Source organism: Lepisosteus platostomus, unplaced genomic scaffold (assembly GCF_059453375.1).
Source record: "Lepisosteus platostomus isolate fLepPlt1 unplaced genomic scaffold, fLepPlt1.hap1 Scaffold_30_H1, whole genome shotgun sequence".
NCBI classification, from domain to species: domain Eukaryota; kingdom Metazoa; phylum Chordata; class Actinopteri; order Semionotiformes; family Lepisosteidae; genus Lepisosteus; species Lepisosteus platostomus.
The window spans coordinates 1,382,468-1,401,435 of record NW_028291658.1 but is presented as its reverse complement, the minus strand read 5'-3'; the positions used below and the strand labels follow the sequence as shown (position 1 = coordinate 1,401,435).

At 44.6% G+C, this 18,968-nt stretch overlaps 6 non-coding genes and 2 pseudogenes across 6 annotated transcripts; 4 read left to right on the top strand and 4 right to left on the bottom strand.

The window, feature by feature from the left end:
• Nucleotides 1-209: 209 nt before the first annotated feature.
• trnag-ucc (transfer RNA glycine (anticodon UCC)) lies at nt 210-281 on the bottom strand. The gene has a single exon. It is a non-coding gene; the product is annotated as a tRNA-Gly (tRNA).
• A 2,245-nt stretch (nt 282-2,526) lies between these two features.
• LOC148635154 (U4 spliceosomal RNA) lies at nt 2,527-2,668 on the top strand. The gene has a single exon (XR_015933428.1). It is a non-coding gene; the product is annotated as a U4 spliceosomal RNA (small nuclear RNA).
• Nucleotides 2,669-7,021: 4,353 nt separating this feature from the next.
• Nucleotides 7,022-7,092, top strand: trnag-gcc (transfer RNA glycine (anticodon GCC)). The gene has a single exon. It is a non-coding gene; the product is annotated as a tRNA-Gly (tRNA).
• A 5,460-nt stretch (nt 7,093-12,552) lies between these two features.
• LOC148635152 (U4 spliceosomal RNA) lies at nt 12,553-12,694 on the bottom strand. Its single transcript, XR_015933411.1, has one exon. It is a non-coding gene; the product is annotated as a U4 spliceosomal RNA (small nuclear RNA).
• A 1,292-nt stretch (nt 12,695-13,986) lies between these two features.
• Nucleotides 13,987-14,105, top strand: LOC148635151 (5S ribosomal RNA; annotated as a pseudogene).
• A 635-nt stretch (nt 14,106-14,740) lies between these two features.
• LOC148635150 (U1 spliceosomal RNA) lies at nt 14,741-14,904 on the bottom strand. The gene has a single exon (XR_015933382.1). It is a non-coding gene; the product is annotated as a U1 spliceosomal RNA (small nuclear RNA).
• A 1,807-nt stretch (nt 14,905-16,711) lies between these two features.
• On the top strand, nt 16,712-16,830 carry LOC148635149 (5S ribosomal RNA). Its single transcript, XR_015933292.1, has one exon. It is a non-coding gene; the product is annotated as a 5S ribosomal RNA (ribosomal RNA).
• A 637-nt stretch (nt 16,831-17,467) lies between these two features.
• Nucleotides 17,468-17,604, bottom strand: LOC148635148 (U1 spliceosomal RNA; annotated as a pseudogene).
• Nucleotides 17,605-18,968: the final 1,364 nt, after the last annotated feature.

Sequence of the window (18,968 nt, the reverse complement as noted above, 5' to 3'; positions counted from 1 at the left end):
ACAGATTTACTCCGGGGAAAGCCAGCATGACATTGAGAGTAGCTCAAGCTTTCAGCACCCGTATCGGACTGCGTGTATGCAGACACCGCTCAGAATCCCCTGTAAGATTCTCCCTCAATTCCGTTTTTCAGTGCTTTAGCTCTTTCAAAAGGCTTCGCTTTGCTAGTCACAATCCAAGGCTCATGACAGCATTTGAAAACATTCGCCACTGCGTTGGCCGGGAATCGAACCCGGGTCAACTGCTTGGAAGGCAGCTATGCTCACCACTATACCACCAACGCACACCCACAGGAAGCCTGCAGGACACCACCAGAGAATGCTTTTTTTAATTTTTTTTTTATTAAACAGAATTTACAAATACAAATACAACAAGAGGATCAGAGTCATGTACAAGAGAAAAAAAACGCAGCAGAAAAAAGCATTTAACTACCAGAGGTAATTAAGTAATTATGTGATCAAATTGTATATTTTACACGTATCATATTTTCCTTGCTTTAATATTTCTCAATTATTTATAAACTTTAGTTTCAACATGCATGCGTTTCCTGTAAAAAATAAAACTCAGCACACAGTTTTTCTTTTAACAACATTTCGAGTACCTCTGGCATTCATGAAAAAGACATACACAAAAGCAAATAACTAACTCTAAGACTGTCTAAACTATTGAGTTTTTCAAAGAACCAGAACTATAACAGTCCTTAACACTTAACTACACCATTCCAAACTAACACTAAAGAAACACTAGTATATACTGGTATAACAAATATAACCAAACATAATCATTAACTGAGCAGTCACTGGGAGCAAATCTCCTTCCCGTCCACAAAGGCCCTCGCTCCCACAAAGTAGGCTCTCCTCCCCTCTCTTCTGGCAGCTTCAACCTGGGGCCACAGCTGGTTCCTGGTGCTCCTGTCCGCGGCAGACAGGTCCTCTGCAAACCTCAGTTTGTTCCCATTCAAATACTCATTCCCCCTCGCCGCTCGCCACAGCATGTCCCTCGCCGTCCTCTTGGTGAACTGTATTATAATCGATCTGGGGCGCACTTGCCCAGACATGTTCGCTCTCCCGAGCCTGTGAACAAAGTCAATGGCCGATATTACGTCCTCCTGGTCCGGCAGGGTCCTTTTACAGATACCCTTCACTGTTGCAACAAGGTCCTTATCACGTTCCTCTTTAACTCCAAATAATTTTAAATTCCATCATCGACGGTATCTATCTACATCGTTCACTTTCAATTCAAGTTCTTTAATATGCTTTTCTTGTTTGGTATTTACTTGTTTAAGAACTTTTACTTCACTCTTTAAGTCTTCAACCTCTTTAAACACACAGTCCATGGACTTTTTAAGACTTTCGATTGCGACTGTATTAGATCGAATCATTTCCTTCAGCTCACCCAAGCTCTGTGCCATCATGTTGAAGATGTTGGTCTGGAGCTCCTCCAGCGTCAGGTCGCCCCTTCCTCTCTTGGCTGCCGGGGTTTTCACAGGTGTGCTGGGCAGGGACTCCGGCTCTTCCTCTGGCAGCTGAGTCTCACTTGGGCTGCGAACGCTCGCGTACGAGCGCATCTCCAGCACTCTTTCCACGTCCCCTCCAGCTGCTTCACTTTTCCCTTTAGTTGCCATCAATTTTCTTGTAGTGCTATACATATACGATTGAGGTTTCTTAGACTTCTCCTTCGAAGACCCAGCACTCTCTTTTCTTTTCCCAGTGTTACTCATATCGAAATTCTTAAACCTAAAAAAAATCGTTTTTTTTTCTTTCAATTATAACTGAAGTTTAAACAAGTAGTGTTAAGTCCTTATTTTTCTGTAGTCAAAAAAAGCAAAAATTAACATTCAGGTCATGAAAAACTCAAAAAAAAATCCTCAACCACTAAACTTTACCTCCCACCTGAGCGCCATCTTGAACGCCCCTACCACCAGAGAATGCTCACGATTTCGGAAGCTGTCTCCGGGACGTGCTGATTCCACACATCCTTAATAAATCATGATATTGTTAGTTGCTGTAGCTAGACGTTCAAATGAGTTTCATGGCCAGATGGACTGTTTCCTCCAGCGGTATAGTATTGCAGTGAGACAGCACGATGCCTGCAAGACTATGTCACGCTAAACGCCACAGATTGTGTTTGTCCGTTCATGTCAGTCATCCTGCAGCCACGGGAAGTGGGACACAAACATGCCGCAATGCTTTCAAGACGTTAGGATTTGTTTGTGCAACATCCGAGAAGAGTACTTGTGGCTTGAATGTGAACTGTACGTGCCCGCCCCCTTTCCTCTGTAGTGCATGAGTTCCTCCCAGCATGCCCTTCGTCATTGTTCTGTCATCTTGTATTTAAAGGGTTGTATTTCTGCTGCTGAAAAGAATCAACGGCTTTCTTTGTTCCCAACGGAGCCCTTGTCTGTCATGAAATTCTTCAAAACCTCAAGCTAGAAGAAGACGACAAATATGAAGCGTTACAGCAACGACATGCCATGAGACAATTGCTAACGATTTCCATAGGATCCCCGCGGTTGCCTGGCAACCGTCAGCTTTGCGCAGTGGCAGTATCGTAGCCTGTGAGGTTTAGCCGAGGCGGGATTATTGCTAGTTGAAAACTTTTCCCAATACCCCGCTTCCGCCGGTTTGCAATACAATCGGCGAAAGCAATTTTTGACAGTCTCGTTAGAGACTGAGCAAGGTGTTTAAAGACAGATTTGGTCATGGTGACATCATGGTAGAAAGAAGCGAGCTTGTTCCCAGTGGGCATTGATTCGTCGAATATACGTATATTTACGGTGAAATTACGGCTATACGTATATATACGTCGCCTCGAAGTATAATCAACGTCGAATTGCAACCGTAAAATTGAAGACATTAACAAACGCATATATAACGTCGAAAACACATCTAACACAGTGCCTGAGGCTTTTTACTGTATGTATCGTGTGTGCCGCAACTAGGAGTATACGGCACTCTGCACAGTGTACGAAGTAAATTATTTTCGCAGCAATTAATTTACACGTGTATAATAAATATAGTAAATATAATAAATTAATTACTGCGAAAATAATTTACTTCGTACACTGTGCAGAGTGCCGTATACTCCTAGTTGCGGCACACACGATACATACAGTAAAAAGCCTCAGGCACTGTGTTAGATGTTTTTTCGACGTTATATATGCGTTTATTCATGTCGTCGATTTTACGGTTGCAATTCGACGTTGATTATACGTCGAGGCGACGTATATATACGTATAGCCGTAATTTCGCCGTAAATATACGTATATTCGACGAATCAATGCCCACAGCTTGGCATACAAGGGTTTTGCTGAGGGGGTCTTGCCACCTGCCTGAAAAAAAACAGTAAAATGTTTGAGTGCCTATAGAGTTTCTATTTTTATTTTCTTGACAAAAGTCCCCCATCAGTGCGCGGTGCCCGAGGAAAAATCTGTAGGGGGGCGTCTGAAATTCTGAGGGGGGAGTGATATTTCGGTTGAAACGGAGCTGTACGGTGCAGCTACCCAAATGAAATCTCGCAGCTATGCCATTGATTAGTGCTTCATGATAGAAGATAACGACTAGCAATCTGGTATTTGCGATGAAGTTCAGTTTCACATTTTTCGTCACTCTCAAGGTTTGTATTGCCTGGAGCGAAAAGTACCATAAGCGTTCATTTTTGCAGCTACATGGACGTTCTGAATCGTTAAGAAAAAAATGTTGTAAAACCAACAGAAAGCACAGACTGCTATAACTAGTCCTAGTTATATAACGATTTTAAGTATAATGATAAACTACTGCAAGGAATCGGTCCACCTGAGCAAACAGGATCGTAATGTTGACACTCAATAATATGTGCAGTTCCTGGACGGATAGCCCTCCTGCCCATCAAACAGACTGAGTGACTGTTCGTGTCATTTAGTGTTGTCTGACCATTGACAAAGTACAACTATTTTTTTAGGGTGCAAATTAAGTTAGGTAAAACTTTTTGCCCAAAACTGAAGGGGCGACATTCCCCCCTCCCCCCGTGATGCCAGGCCTGTCCCCATCCTATTCCATAATGTCATTATATATAATACCATACAACAGTGACCGATCCTTACTTATTGCATGCGTTAAAATTGCACATCAGCTCATAGCAGCGATGTATTATCAATGTTAAATTTCAACCATAATATCGACAACATTAATAAATGCATACATTGAGAAAATATCGAACCCAGCATATTTTCCGGTTATATACCACAATGCATTGCTAGTATTCGTTGGTCACCATTTTGGACACGTTTTTCAAACGTAGAAGTATATCCGAAAATATCTCAGCAATCCTCTTTTGACGAGTAAGTATGAACAATAATAATACTATCTGAATACATACAGATCTTTCTTAATATTATTTTGATTAAAATAGTATGTGAATAAGCAAAAAAATGGCACATAAAATAGTGTGAATGGGGAAGATGACACAAAATCGTTTTGCCGTTTCTCTTATTCTTATTCTATGTTGTACTTTCAAACTTTGGGTACTCTTTAATTAAGACAGACTTTATTGCTCAACTGCTATGATGCAAGCCAAATTTTATACATTTATTTCAGCTTTGAGCTTAGTAAACCGTTCATTTTTTAGATTATACTAAAGAAGATATTAATCATCAATTATTTGGGAAGTAATATTATATAATTTTCTCCTAGCTGCGGTGCTGAAGTCCCACCCTACATCAACAGAAAAAGAAATAAAGGAGCACGCAATGTGTTACTTGAAGAATGCATATGCAAGGCAGGGGGCCAAGAGATCTGGACTCTGAAAATAATAGGTTTTTGGTTCTAACTGTTAGGACAATTAGACAGGGTTTGCAAATAGTGGACAAAAATCGTCTTAACTTCCATTGTAATATTTTATATTTTATGTAATATTTTTTTCTTGGAAATATAGAAGTTGTACATTTTAAAATGTATATTTGAATCAAAATGTGGTTTTGAGTTAGTGTGTTAATGTAATTAGTTTTGTGTTTGTCATTACTATACTGTATATTGCCATGTTACCAGAATTTGAAGCTGAAGTTTAAGACTAGTTGTGTTTTTATGATTATTGCCCATATGTTGATTGTTGATTGATTGTATACAATGTATAATTTGAAATACATATGTTTCAGGTGTGAATGTGTATTTTCAGAATACATTTCTAAACCTAATCATTGGCTTGTTTTACTTGTTTCTACACCTATAAAATCTATCTTTGATGTATAATAGACCTCTACCCATATACGTATAATAGACCTCTAATGTTATCCCTATAATAGACCTCTAACCATATACGTATAATAGACCTCTAAAGTTATCCGGAACTCCAACCATATATGTATAATAGTCCTCTAAATTTATCCGTATAATAGAACTCCAACCATTTATGTATAATGAACGTCTAAATATAGACGTATAATTGACGTTTAACTTTAGACGTATATTAGAATTTCATTCTAGACGAATTGTAGACCACATTTAGACGTCTAAGATATGCGTTTAATAGACGTATATTATACGTCTTTTGCCCAATGGGTTACGTCTCAACAGAAACGCTCTTTAGCTCTTTCAGCGTTATGCAGAGAACATCGTCTGTCGAGATCATTTTTAGTCAGCGCGAAACGCCGTGTGCTGTCAGTTTGATTTCATATTGCTCGTAGCGGCGCCTGGCTTTTGTCTGTCAAACGTTAGGTTGCGCTTCTTCATGCTGCATCGTCGGCATGAGTGGAGCTTTATAAACGTCTGTACTTACTGCGCCCCATAAGAAATCGTTTGTCCCCGTTCAAAAGAGATTGTGCGATGTCCTGCAGCAAACCTTTGACAGTTTGAAAAGAGGAATTTATTCTGCTTCCTGTGCGTGCAGTAGTTACAAAGTTGAACGCCTTTACACGATCTGCTGCAGTTTTCAGTGGGCGGGCTTTGTCAAATGGTTTGGAAAAACGCACTGTGTTTCGGCTCGGGAAACATCATGAGCAGTGTCCTGCATGTTTTCTGTGTATAGCTGTCTTTTAACGCATACAGAATTAATTCGAAATCATTGATTTCTCCAATTAACAAGGGTCCCTTAAAGGATGAGTCAAAGTAACGTCTAATCGGATTAGTTTCCTTAGACCTGGTTCAGAGTTTGCTCAAGAGTTTACCTTTCACAGATGCGCAAAGAAGAATGTTGGGGGTGCACGCTTCAAGGCGCCTTACAGCTGTAGGGAGTGATTCGAGACGATTCGTGGCGTGTGCTCGTTCCCATATACCGTACGACCCGGGGTGCAGTGCTAGGATGACGTACAATACCGCTTGGGCACGTAACAGCGTTATATGCAAGTGCGGGACGTGAGGGTTTTCGTTTGTTCGTTTTGTTTTGCTCTGCTTTGCTTTGTTTTGCTTTCCATCGCGTTGGTAAGAGCGTAAATAAAAAGACGATTCCTGTGTCTACCACTAATGTAAGAGCTATTTCAAGTGCGACGTGGTGCGGCTTTTCAAATGCTTGTGGGCATTTCTCTGTTGTTGATTCTTTTTTTGTGTGTAACAAAGTGGCATTTTCATGTCCGGACGGGGAGACTTTATCATTCCGACATGAAGCCACCCTTAAGTCCTCTGAGGCGTGTCTGTCTGCAAGGCTTGTATTTTGGAAATGTTTTTTTGAAACGGAGAACGACTTTGAAATAGGCTTCCGCCGGCGCCTCGCGATCCAGGTAAGATTGTAGCAAGAACGCAGCGGCGGTGGGGCTTGCTGTAGTCGTGGCTGAGTGGTTAAGGCAATGGACTAGAAATCCATTGGGGTCTCCCCGCACAGGTTCCAATCCTGTCGACTACGTTGTCCGCCTTCAGTCGGTGTGTTTCGGCACAAGCAAAGAAGCGCGCCTCTTTGCTGTTCCTGGTGGTTTTAAAACGCCCAATCGCTTGTACCTGCTGCCTTGGAAATAAGTTCTTCAGCGTCCGCAAATGGCATTTTGCAGCTGGAAGCAGATGTCGACGCGTTTTGCACAGAGCACCAAAAAAGCGTCTTTTTTGAAGGCCCAGGCACTGAGCATTGGTGGTTCAGTGGTAGAATTCTCGCCTGCCACGCGGGAGGCTCGGGTTCAATTCCCGGCCAATGCAGTGGCTTTTGCAGCGAGCGGCTCCATCACTTGCATCCCCTTGCAACTTGCAACTAAAAACCCACTGAAGCTAAGCAGGTGTGAGCCAGGTCAGTACCTGGATAAGGATGAGCTACAGGGAAAAACAAAGCTTCCAGCTGGAAGCGGTGTTAATGGTGCCAGCGGGGGGGCGCTCACCCTGAGGTCTGTGCGGGTCCCAATGCCCCAGTATAGTGACGGAGATGCTGTGTTGTAAAAGGGCGCTGTCTTTTGGATGAGATGTAAAACCGAGGTCACAGCGCTCTGTGGTCATTCAAAATGACCACCAAAACCTTTGACAAAAGCTCTTGGTAATTGATGGTCTTCAATAATGCTTCTCCTTTAGGTACATTTTAAATCAGCTGAAAAATGCTGTGAAATGGGGGGGCACTTCAGGCCAGTGTAAGATTTGGGTTACAAGAACCATGAAACTGCACGAGAAAGCCCGTACACTGAATTACACGGCTTTCTATTCAAAGGAGGACAAAAGAAATTCCCTGAGTTTGATTTTTTGCAGCACAGAGAGGAGCACTGTCGTGAGGCCGGTTAGCTCAGTTGGTTAGAGCGTGGTGCTAATAATGCCAAGGTCGCGGGTTTGAGCCCTGTACGGGCCAGGTCTAGGTCCAGGTCCCTGTTTGTGAAACAGGCAAATGACTGTCTCAGGGGCCCATTCCTCATTCTCAAGGCACATGTATGCAGTATGTACACCATGCATTGAGCAATAGGGACTGAATACACCACAGGTAAGGTTAGAAGTCATTCTGAGGTGCCACATGTGAGGGATACAGCTAGGCATCCGAAATGTAGGGTTTGAGACCCTTCAGGAGTATTGCATCCTTTGAGACAGACCCGTGCATGTTAAACAAATGATCATTTCTTTCGGCATTAGGGACTAAATATACTAAACATATGATGCTAAAATGTTATTTTCACATATATTAATGTAATAAATGATTGCTTATGCTTTATAAACAAATCTAATTATAATAAAAGCTTAAGTTTTGTATTTATCTTGTACCATAGAACATGATTTTCTTTGTATTTCAAGCCCACAAAGTGTCCAAATGACGCACTACATGATATAAGGAAGATTATCACATGCATATCGGTATTATCTTTCTTATGAAAATGCATTCCTTTCATTACCTTTTACTTTTTAAAATGAACTCAAATTGAGTATAATGTAATAATTTAAGTAGAATAGATTCTAATAATATAATGATCCAGTGTTTTGCACTACTTCACTGCTTCACTGCTCTATGCCATCTGGAAATAAATCCTCAGACTGCTTACTGCCCTGGGCATGTACCAATAAATTAAAGGAGCACATCTGTTTATCACTGCGTTGAAGCAGGAGACACACAGTCTCTGCAAACACATCCTAAATACAGTGTTCCAGCACCTTTGACCTCATCCAGAACGTATCAATCCTTGAAAGGGATTGCTGTCCGAATGCACATCTGAATCCCAAACAGAATCTCTAGTAAAATACGATCATTTGTGAAACAGGCAAATGACTGTCTCAGGGGCCCATTCCTCATTGTCAGACACATGTATGGAATGCTTTCACCGTGCATTGAGCAATAGGGATTAAAAACACCGCAGGTAAGGTTAGATGTCATGTTCTATGATCATTTCTTTCAGCATTAGGGACTAAATATACTAAACGTATGATGCTAAAATGTTATTTTCACATATATTAATGTAATAAATGATTGCTTATGCTTTATAAACAAATCTAATTAAAATAAAAGCTTAAGTTTTGTATTTATCTTGTACCATAGAACATGATTTGCTTTGTATTTCAAGCCCACAAAGTGTCCAAATGTTCTATGATCATTTCTTTCAACATCAGGGACTAAATATACCAAACGTATGATGCTAAAATCCTGAAAAAAGGATGTGCTCCATCTCGTCAGTAGATTGGATTCCAAAACTGATTTGGGTCAATATACATTACCTTTGAAATTAAAGTACAGTCTACTGTAGGGAACCATCAACTTAGAAAGCATTGGCCTTCCCTGGGGGTCAGGTAGGTGCAAAAGATAAACCTTTATCCTATCTTTATCTTAAGATAAGTGGCCAAGCAGTATTTTTCCAAGTTTCACCAAGCACATCATGTTGCCATAGTAGACAAAGTTCTATAAAATGTTAAATAACTTTTAAAAAAAGTATCTTGGTCTTACAGTACTGTACAAGGTGAATTAAACTGTCCCTGGTAATAAAAAGTAATTAGAAGCATCTCAGAAACTTTATCTCTAGAAACATTAGCTGTTTTATATCATGTAATTTAGTGTGATGTTGTCAGAATTCAAGGACATTATCACACACAGAAATTGGTTCAGTTAAATCTAAAAAACACAGCTAAACATGGGTTTAAATGTAACAGAAGTCTTACCTCTTGTCAAAAGATTTAATTCAAGAAGCGATGTAATAAATGATTGCTTATGCTTTATAAAGAAGCTTAAGTTTTGTATTTATCTTGTACCATAGAACATGATTTTCTTTGTATTTGAAGCCCACAAAGTGTCCAAATGATGCACTACATGATATAAGGAAGATTATCACATGCATATCGGTATTATCTTTCTTATGAAAATGCATTCCTTTCATTACCTTTTACTTTTTAAAATGAACTCAAATTGTGTATAATGTAATAATTTAAGTAGAATAGATTCAGGTAGGAAATATATTATATAATATATTTTGACAGACAAAAGTCATGATGTTTATGGCTGACATCATTTCACATGGGTGAATTTTAAGCTAAGAAATAAAAACATTTACAATGAAGATACCATTGCTTAATTTTAAATGCCTTTAAAAAATAAATACCTCCTGAGAATAATTTGCCACTCCCAGATCCTTGGTAAGGTACTGTTTGAATCCAATCAGGAGAGGAGCATCCAGGGAGTGCTTTCTATAGAGTCCAGCTTGGGCCACTCTCTTCCGGCCTGCTGATACTTTTTAACTACTCAGGGCCTGTAAGGATATAAAACACCGGTTTAAACATTTTATACCTATAAGACAAATTAGAATTTTAGTAAAAAATAGATACATCTGAAAAATAAAAAAGTCTTACTGCTGATAGAGTTCTTCAGAGCTCACATCTTCCCCTTCCTTATCCGCTTCTGTTTCAGTTTCTAGAGCAGCCTCTGGCATCTCTTCCTCCTGGACAGCGGCCTCTTGCTCAGGGCCGCTGGAATGCAGGTAGATTCTTTTCAACATGCTTTTACATAATATGTTGTAACAATGATTTCAAAAAGAAACTACAGAAGCCTTACAGATTAAAAATATCTCACCTTGCCAATGTGTCTTCAGGCTTCCCATGTACAAAAAGGCCCAAGGACTCTAGCAGTCTTACAACCACTATCCTGTTTGCCTCACCAGACACGATCTCTATTCTGTGGTAATCCACGATGACCCCGTTCTTCAGGTGATTCATCATGTCCTCCCTCGCCTGTTGAGAGGCCATCCTGATCTTTTCTGCCGTGGCGTGCTTCATACACGCCCTCTTCAAGTGAGCAGGAAGCTGATCAAGAGTATTCAGGTACATCTTGCACACCAGGGGAATCCGCGCGGGTTTCCTTTGAAAATAAATAATACCATCTGTGTATAGAAACAAGCTAAGACTGATTTCTTAAATTATCCTTAATTTTCTCTCTCATAGTTTGAGCATAATGATTTTATTGCATTTATATAAGAATTGCTCATTGCTCCTAAATAAATAATGGTTTCATAAAAAAATGAACACTTACTTGGTCTCAGTCACAGACTTTCCAATAGAAGCCATTGTGGAGTTCAGCAACTGCAGGTCCTAGAAGTGGGGAAGGAATTTTAAAAGAGAAATTGAATTACAATACAGAAGGAATGGCTGAGGGTTCACTGAAATATATAAATATACAAATTCCAAAGACTGAGTCCATATAGAAACAACTACCTTTCATTTTCAGTATAAGAAAAAAAAAAACATTATCTTCCAAAGCATCATAAAATTGTCCCTTCTTCCAGACTCTACTTCTCTCTTGTAGTAGTATAGCAGACCTTTCCAGGTGAGCAGATCACAGAGTCTGAAATGAGCTTCCTCCATCAAGCAAAGTACCTGAACATGACTCTGTCTTCATAAAAGCGCCCCTGTAATAAAGAAATTAAATCCGAAATCAAGAGGGCAGTTGCCTACTGAAATACAAGAAGTCATCAATTTTAACCTAGCAACACATTAAAGGCTGCATCTATACAAATACGATTCTAGAAATGCTCACCAGATTACGTTTTAAGAAGGAACTGCGCCTCAGGTTCCGCCGAGATCTTAACTCGGATGGCAGGATTCAGAGTCCGGAGTGCGGACTGATGGCGCACGGAGGGTCCATATACTGTGGATCCCTCAGTGATCTTCCGCGTATTCAAACCGCCAGCGTGTGACTCCCCTGTCCCCGTGACCTCATTGCTCTGCTCTCTCCTCTGTGCAGCTGAGCCCGACTCACGGTAAAATGGAAAAAAATATGCCCTCGACGTGAGATTTATTCTGGAGCGAGCCAGTGTTACGCATAGCTGCCTTCAAAGCAGTTAACCCAGGTTCGATTCCCGGCCAACGCAGTTGCGAATGTTTTCAAATGCTGTCATGAGCCTTGGATTGTGACTAGCAAAGCGAAGCCTTTTGAAAGAGCTAAAGCACTGCAAAACGGAATTGAAGGAGAATTTTACAGGGGATTCTGAGCAGCGTCTGCATACATGCAGTCAGATAAAGGTGCTGAAAGCTTGAGCTACTCTCAATGTCATGCTGCCCTTCCCCGGAGTAAATCAGTTACATTGAAAGAATGCTTCTGGCAGGTTCAAAAAGGGACCCTTGTTAATTGGAGAAATCAATGATTTCGAATGAATTCTGTATGCGTTAAAAGACAGCTATACACAGAAAACATGCAGGACACTGCTCATGATGTTTCCCGAGCCGAAACACAGTGCGTTTTTCCAAGCCATTTGACAAAGCCCACCCACTGAAAACTGCAGCAGATCGTGTAAAGACGTTCAACTTTGTAACTACTGCACGCACAGGAAGCAGAATAAATTCCTCTTTTCAAACTGTCAAAGGTTTGCTTTGCGAACGCTGCAGGACATCGCACAATCTCTTTTGAATGGGGACAAACGATTTCTTATGGGGCGCAGTAAGTACAGACGTTTAAAATGCTCCACTCATGCCGACGATGCAGCATGAAGAAGCGCAACCTAACGTTTGACAGACAAAAGCCAGGCGCCGCTATGAGCAATATGAAATCATACTGACAGCACACGGCGTTTCGCGCTGACACAAAAGTAATCTCGACAGACGCTGTTCTCTGCATAAAGCTGAAAGAGCTAAAGAGCGTTCCTGTTGACACGTAACAAGCTCGTTTCTTTCTACCATGATATCACCGTGACCAAATCTGTCTTTAAACACCTTGCTCAGTCTCTGACAAGACTGTCAAAAATTGCTTTCGCCGATTGTATTGCAAACCGGCGGAAGCGGGGTATTGGGAAAAGTTTTCAACTAGCAATAATCGCGCCTCGGCTAAACCTCACAGGCTACGATACTGCCACTGCGCAAAGCTGACGGTTGCCAGGCAACCGCGGGGATCCTATGGATATCGTTATCGATCGTCTCATGGCATGTCGTTGCTATAATGCTTCATATTTGTCGTCGTCTTCTTCTTCTAGCTTGAGGTTTTGAAGAATTTCATGACAGACAAGGGCTCCGTTGGGAACAAAGGGCGTTGTGAGAAAACCGTTGCTTATTTTCAGCAGCAGAAATACAACCCTTTAAATACAAGATGACAGAACAATGACGAAGGGCATGCCGGGAGGAACTCATGCACTACAGAGGAAAGGGGGCGGGCACGTACAGTTCACATTCAAGCCACAAGTACTCTTCTTGGATGTTGCACAAACAAATCCTAACGTCTTGAAAGCATTGCAGCATGTTTGTGTCCCACTTCCCGTGGCTGCGGGACGACTGACACGAACGGACAAACACAATCTGTGGCGTTTAGCATGACATAGTCTTGCAGGCATCGTGCTGTCTCACTGCAATATTATACCGCTGGAGGAAACAGTCCATCTGGCCATGAAACTCATTTGAACGTCTAGCTACAGCAACTAACAATATCATGATTTATTCAGGATGTGTGGAATCAGCACGTCCCGGAGACAGCTTCCGAAATCGTGAGCATTCTCTGGTGGTAGGGGCGTTCAAGATGGCGCTCAGGTGGGAGGTAAAGTTTAGTGGTTGGGGAGTTTTTTTGAGTTTTTCATGACCTGAATGTTAATTTTTGCTTTTTTTGACTACAGAAAAATAAGGACTTAACACTAGTTGTTTAAACTTCAGTTTTAATTGAAAGAAAAAAAAACGATTTTTTTTTAGGTTTAAAAAGTCCGATATGAGTAACACTGGGAAAAGAAAAGAGAGTGCTGGGTCTTCGAAGGAGAACTCTAAGATACCTCAATCGTATATGTATAGCACTACAAAAAAATCGATGGCAACTAAAGGGAAAAGTGAAGCAGCTGCAGGGGCAGCAACAGGGCGGAGGCGCCACGCGCCCGGCCGACGTGTTGGACCGGTGCGCTTTACGTGCTGAAATAAACACGCGACAGCCCCGAAATGTTTCCAGAGTGCTGTGCACTGAAGACTTGGCTGGTGCTCCTCTGTGCAGATTGTTGGTGCTCCTCCAGTGCGGGACGAGCCAACACAAGGGAGCGCATTCGCCAACATCCAGGCACGCAATGCGATTTGGAAAGCAGCTCCTTTCCAAAGAGTTGCACACGAACGATCCTTCAGTCCCGCTCGGGGGGCACGGAACCCCCGCCACACACAGCTTCAAGTAGCGAGTCAGGCGCTGGGGCTTTCGCTTACGGCCACACCACCCTGAACACGCCCAATCTCGTCTGATCTCGGAAGCTAAGCAGCATCGGGCCTGGTTAGTACTTGGATGGGAGACTGCCTGGGAATACCAGGTGCTGTAAGCTTTTGCTCTCCCGGCCAGCAGGGGTCGCCGTTGGTGCCGTAGGCTTTGGGAGGAAAACCTGCAGGATGGAAAGGTGATCTATAGCCTCATCTCTAGAGATGTTTTGTTGCTGTGGCATGTGTGTGACCCATATTCAAAAAAAAAACCCGTCTGTAAAACGAATATCGAAGCTGCCTCTAAATCTGCAAATGAAGATGAGTCGATAAACCACTCGTTTTTCGTATAACTAGACATATATTCATTTGTTACCGATTTCATTCATTGAGCACGGATACAATAGAGGTACAGCCATTCACTGTTTGACATGTCTGCACTGGTACAGAACCGAGCAATCAGAAAACGGGTGAAACTGTCTTTAGACTCAGCATACAGTACCGAGGCCCCCCATGACCAAATAAAGGCTAACCTCGATAATCAGCCTAAAGAACGCAGACTACAGCAAAACGACTGACTTTGAAAAGGGAATGAACGTCCGGAAGGAGTAGTGGAACTAGCTTGAGATGCTTCTCCGGACCCCTAACTAAAAGCCAGCGAGAACCAGCAGCGGCGTCCACTCCTGTCGAACCGGGATCCTTCCGCAGCCACGCAGCTCGTGGTGTCCTAACCCTCCCGTATCTGATTTTGGACCAAGCACATCAGGGGAGAGCGCAAACGCAGTCCCCCACTACCAGAAATTATGCAGTCGAGATTCCCACATTTTGGGAATTCGCAGGGGTCAGCACAGCCGGAGTGCAATGGCCGAGCCTCGCCCTGGGTGAACCTCCTTCTTGATCAAGGTATCTCCCCTGCCAAGTAAGTATGAGTTAAACAGGCCCCTGCAAGCGGCCCGCACCCACAGCACAAATCGCGCAGCCTAGGCCACCTCCTCGCCCCGCACGCCACCGCCTCCTGCTGGGCCCACTCTTTCACACACTCACACGCCACACTAACACTCAAAAGTGTGGGCAAAACGAGAAAACGAGCGCGCCGTTTCCTACACATCTGCAGTCGCCGTTGCGCATTCGCAGCATGTCCCGGGATGCAATTCGGCCTCATTTGCATAACTCCAGACCGGCAGATCGCCACGCAAGCTCGCGACGTGCGCCTGCCACACACCGAACAAACCTTTTCAGCAATTTCCAAAAAACGGGCCTGCTCGCCTGCCCACAAGGCTCCGTCTCTAACCTGCTCTCCAGAGCCTGCTGCCTTCTGTGCTTTTCTCTCGGCACCGCTGCAGTGCACACAACTCCTGCAGCGGGAGGGGGGGAGAAAGTTCCCGCGCTCCGCCGCAGGGAAGGCTCGCTCCATGCGCACACGTCCTTTCGATGCCAGTCCAACAAGTGCTCCGCATTAGCTGCGTCGGGGCTCCGGCGTGTCGCACCTCACCTCACCTCGCACTGCCCCCTCCTTGAATGTCTGCCGCTGGGCATGCCCCACTCTCCTCCGCCTTATCTTATCGCGTGTGAGCACCGACAATGGCCACAATGCCGGGGAATGGCACCTGTAAAGTGTTAATTGGGGCACAGGAACAGCCCGTCTCGTCTCGGGGGGGCCGGCTTCAGAGACAATACAGCAAACACAGCGGGGCGGGGGAAGAAGACGACACCACACATGCGGGTACATTCAGCTCCGGCGGGAACGAGACATTTGTCGGTCTTTTCAAGTGCCGAGAGCCGAGCAATCCTTCACTTGTATCGTTTCTCCCCGGTGACTAGATCTGGCCCTGCGACTCTCGACTGGGCTCACCCCCGGGGCAGCCCAGCAGGTGTGAGCCTGGCCGGCACCCGGATGGGAGATTCCACCCCGGAAAAGCTCCGGTTGCTGCTGCTCCTGCAAGAGGTGTGACTGGGACCAGTAGGGAGCGCTCACCCTGCGGGCTGTGTGGCTCTCTTACGCCCCAGCCTCCTGATGGCGACACTCTGCTGCACAAACAGGCGCCGTCCTTCGGGGGAGGCGTCAAACCGAGGTCCCGACCCTCCTTGGCCATTAGGAAACCCCAGGGCGTCTCTCAAAAAGAGACGCCGGGGGTGTCCCTCTGGTGTTAGTGCTCCCCTTTACCCATCAGTCGGGGTCTCCTCCTAATCCCCGTCTCACCTGTAACAATCAATGACGAGGCCCCCCTGTCCGTGAGATTTAGTACTCGCGCAAGAGACCGGGGGCAGAGCGCGAATGCGGTCCCCCGCCCCCCACAAAGTGCGCGCTCCGGGTTCCCTCTCGGGGCCCTGCAACACAGCGGAAGGGCAGCGAGAAGGAGCCTCTTGCTCTGACGCCGCAAGGCCACAAGAGGGCGGAGGCGCCGCGCGCCCGGCCGACGTGTTGGACCGGTGCGCTTTACGTGCTGAAATAAACACGCAAAATCCCCGAAATGTTTCCAGAGTGCTGTGCACTGGAGGTTTTTGTCTGGTGAAGACTTGCCTGGTGCTCCTCCGTGCAGATTGTTTGTCCTCCTCCAGTGCGGGACGAGCCAACACAAGGGAGCGCATTCGCCAACATCCAGGCACGCAATGCGATTTGGAAAGCAGCTCCTTTCCAAAGAGTTGCACACGAACGATCCTTCAGTCCCGCTCGGGGGGCACGGAACCCCCGCCACACACAGCTTCAAGTAGCGAGTCAGGCGCCAGGGCTTTCGCTTACGGCCACACCACCCTGAACACACCCCATCTCGTCTGATCTTGGAAGCTAAGCAGCGTTGGGCCTGGTTAGTACTTGGATGGGGGACTGCCTGGGAATACCAGGTGCTGTAAGCTTTTCCTCTCCCGGCCAGCAGGGGTCGCCGTTGGTGCCGTAGGCTTTGGGAGGAAAACCTGCAGGATGGAAAGGTGATCTATAGCCTCATCTCTAGAGATGTTTTGTTGCTGTGGCATGTGTGTGACCCATGTTCAAAAAAAAAAAACCTGTCTGTAAAACGAATATCGAAGCTGCCTCTAAATCTGCAAATGAATATGAGTCGATAAACCACTCGTTTTTCGTATAACTAGACATATATTCATTTGTTACCGATTTCATTCATTGAGCACGGATACAATAGAGGTACAGCCATTCACTGTTTGACATGTCTGCACTGGTACAGAACCGAGCAATCAGAAAACGGGTGAAACTGTCTTTAGACTCAGCATACAGTACCGAGGCCCCCCATGACCAAATAAAGGCTAACCTCGATAATCAGCCTAAAGAACGCAGACTACAGCAAAACGACTGACTTTGAAAAGGGAATGAACGTCCGGAAGGAGTAGTGGAACTAGCTTGAGATGCTTCTCCGGACCCCTAACTAAAAGCCAGCGAGAACCAGCAGCGGCGTCCACTCCTGTCGAACCGGGATCCTTCCGCAGCCACGCAGCTCGTGGTGTCCTAACCCTCCCGTATCTGATTTTGGACCAAGCACATCAGGGGAGAGCGCGAACGCAGTCCCCCACTATCAGAAATGATGCAGTCGAGATTCCCACATTTGGGGAATTCGCAGGGGTCAGCACAGCCGGAGTGCAATGGCCGAGCCTCACCCTGGGTGAACCGATTTCAATTTTTAAGAACTTTATTTTCTTTTCACAAAAAAATACAGGAAATCACAAATCAGAAAGCTTTACATTAATATACATACTTAAAACAGTATATATGATCACATCTCATTACATTTTGACACGGTAACAGTTACATAGCAACAATTTTCTTTTTTTCTGGTGCAAATCACATTCTTTATTTAAACATGATAATGTTTTTCACAGTTTCTTGAGATGTTGACCTATGCTCTCTATTTCCCACAGATTTTCTGCTTCCTCCCTCCCTTCTCTCCACAGATCTCTGAGGTAATAGTTCTCTCGGGTGATGAACAGGGCCAGGCTACCTGCTGCCTTGACTGGGACCTCGATGCCTTTGAACAGCCCCATGTTCCTCACTCTCCACAGGGCGTCTTTCCCACTGTTCACCACGGCCCAGATCCTGTCAAACACGTCAGGAGGAAGCTTGACAGGAGAGATGCCGTATCTAACGAAAGCAGCGGTCAGGGTAAATTGGGGCGAGAGAGCCTGCAACCAATCTTCAAACTGGGCCCAGAAGGCCTTAGCAAAAAAGCAGGACCACAGGAGATGGGTCACAGTCTCCTCCTCGCCGCAGCCCACCCTAACGCAGCGAGGGCTGGGGGTGAGGCCCCTACGGTACAAGAAAGTTCGTACCGGTAAGCACTGGTGGACGACACTCCAGGCTAAATCTCTGTGAATGTTGCACAGAAATTTAGAGGATGTGTGTTTCCACACCTTCCTTGTTTGGGCTGATGTTAAAATGCCCACAGGGGTCTGCCTATTGTTCTGGGGTGCTACGAAATCTTCCAGTTTTTGGACGCTGACATCTCGGAGGGGAATATGGCCAATTGGGTGAGATCTTAGAAAACTTTTAACTGTCCCATAAATTGCAGGGCATGTGTCAGAGAGTGGGACGTCCAGCTTGGGTCTGACACCCCACACTCTGAACACCTCCCTACCTACCCAGAGCCTGGAAAAATAAGTCCAGGTACGCGCTGCAGGTGCTGTTGCAAAGCCTCTCAGCACAGAGGCCAGGAAAATGCACAGCAGCTTCGTAGCAATATCTGGGACAGACTTCCCCCCTGAGGGTAGCGGCCTGTACATTATTTCCCTTCTGAGTCTTTCCTGCTTCCCACCCCATAGAAATTGAAACATCAATCTCCTCAGCACCGCCGCAACACGGTGTGGGATTGGGAAGGTAGAAGCCAGAAAATTCAAGACAGGCAAGAGCTCGGCTTTGATGACCAGCACCTTCCCTGTCATGGTGAGGTCTCGGTCCTTCCATTGCATCAGTTTTTTGTTTAAGATTGGCAATTTGTTCTGCCAATTTACTGTTCCCATCTCTTCTCCAAAATACACCCCCAGGACCTTAA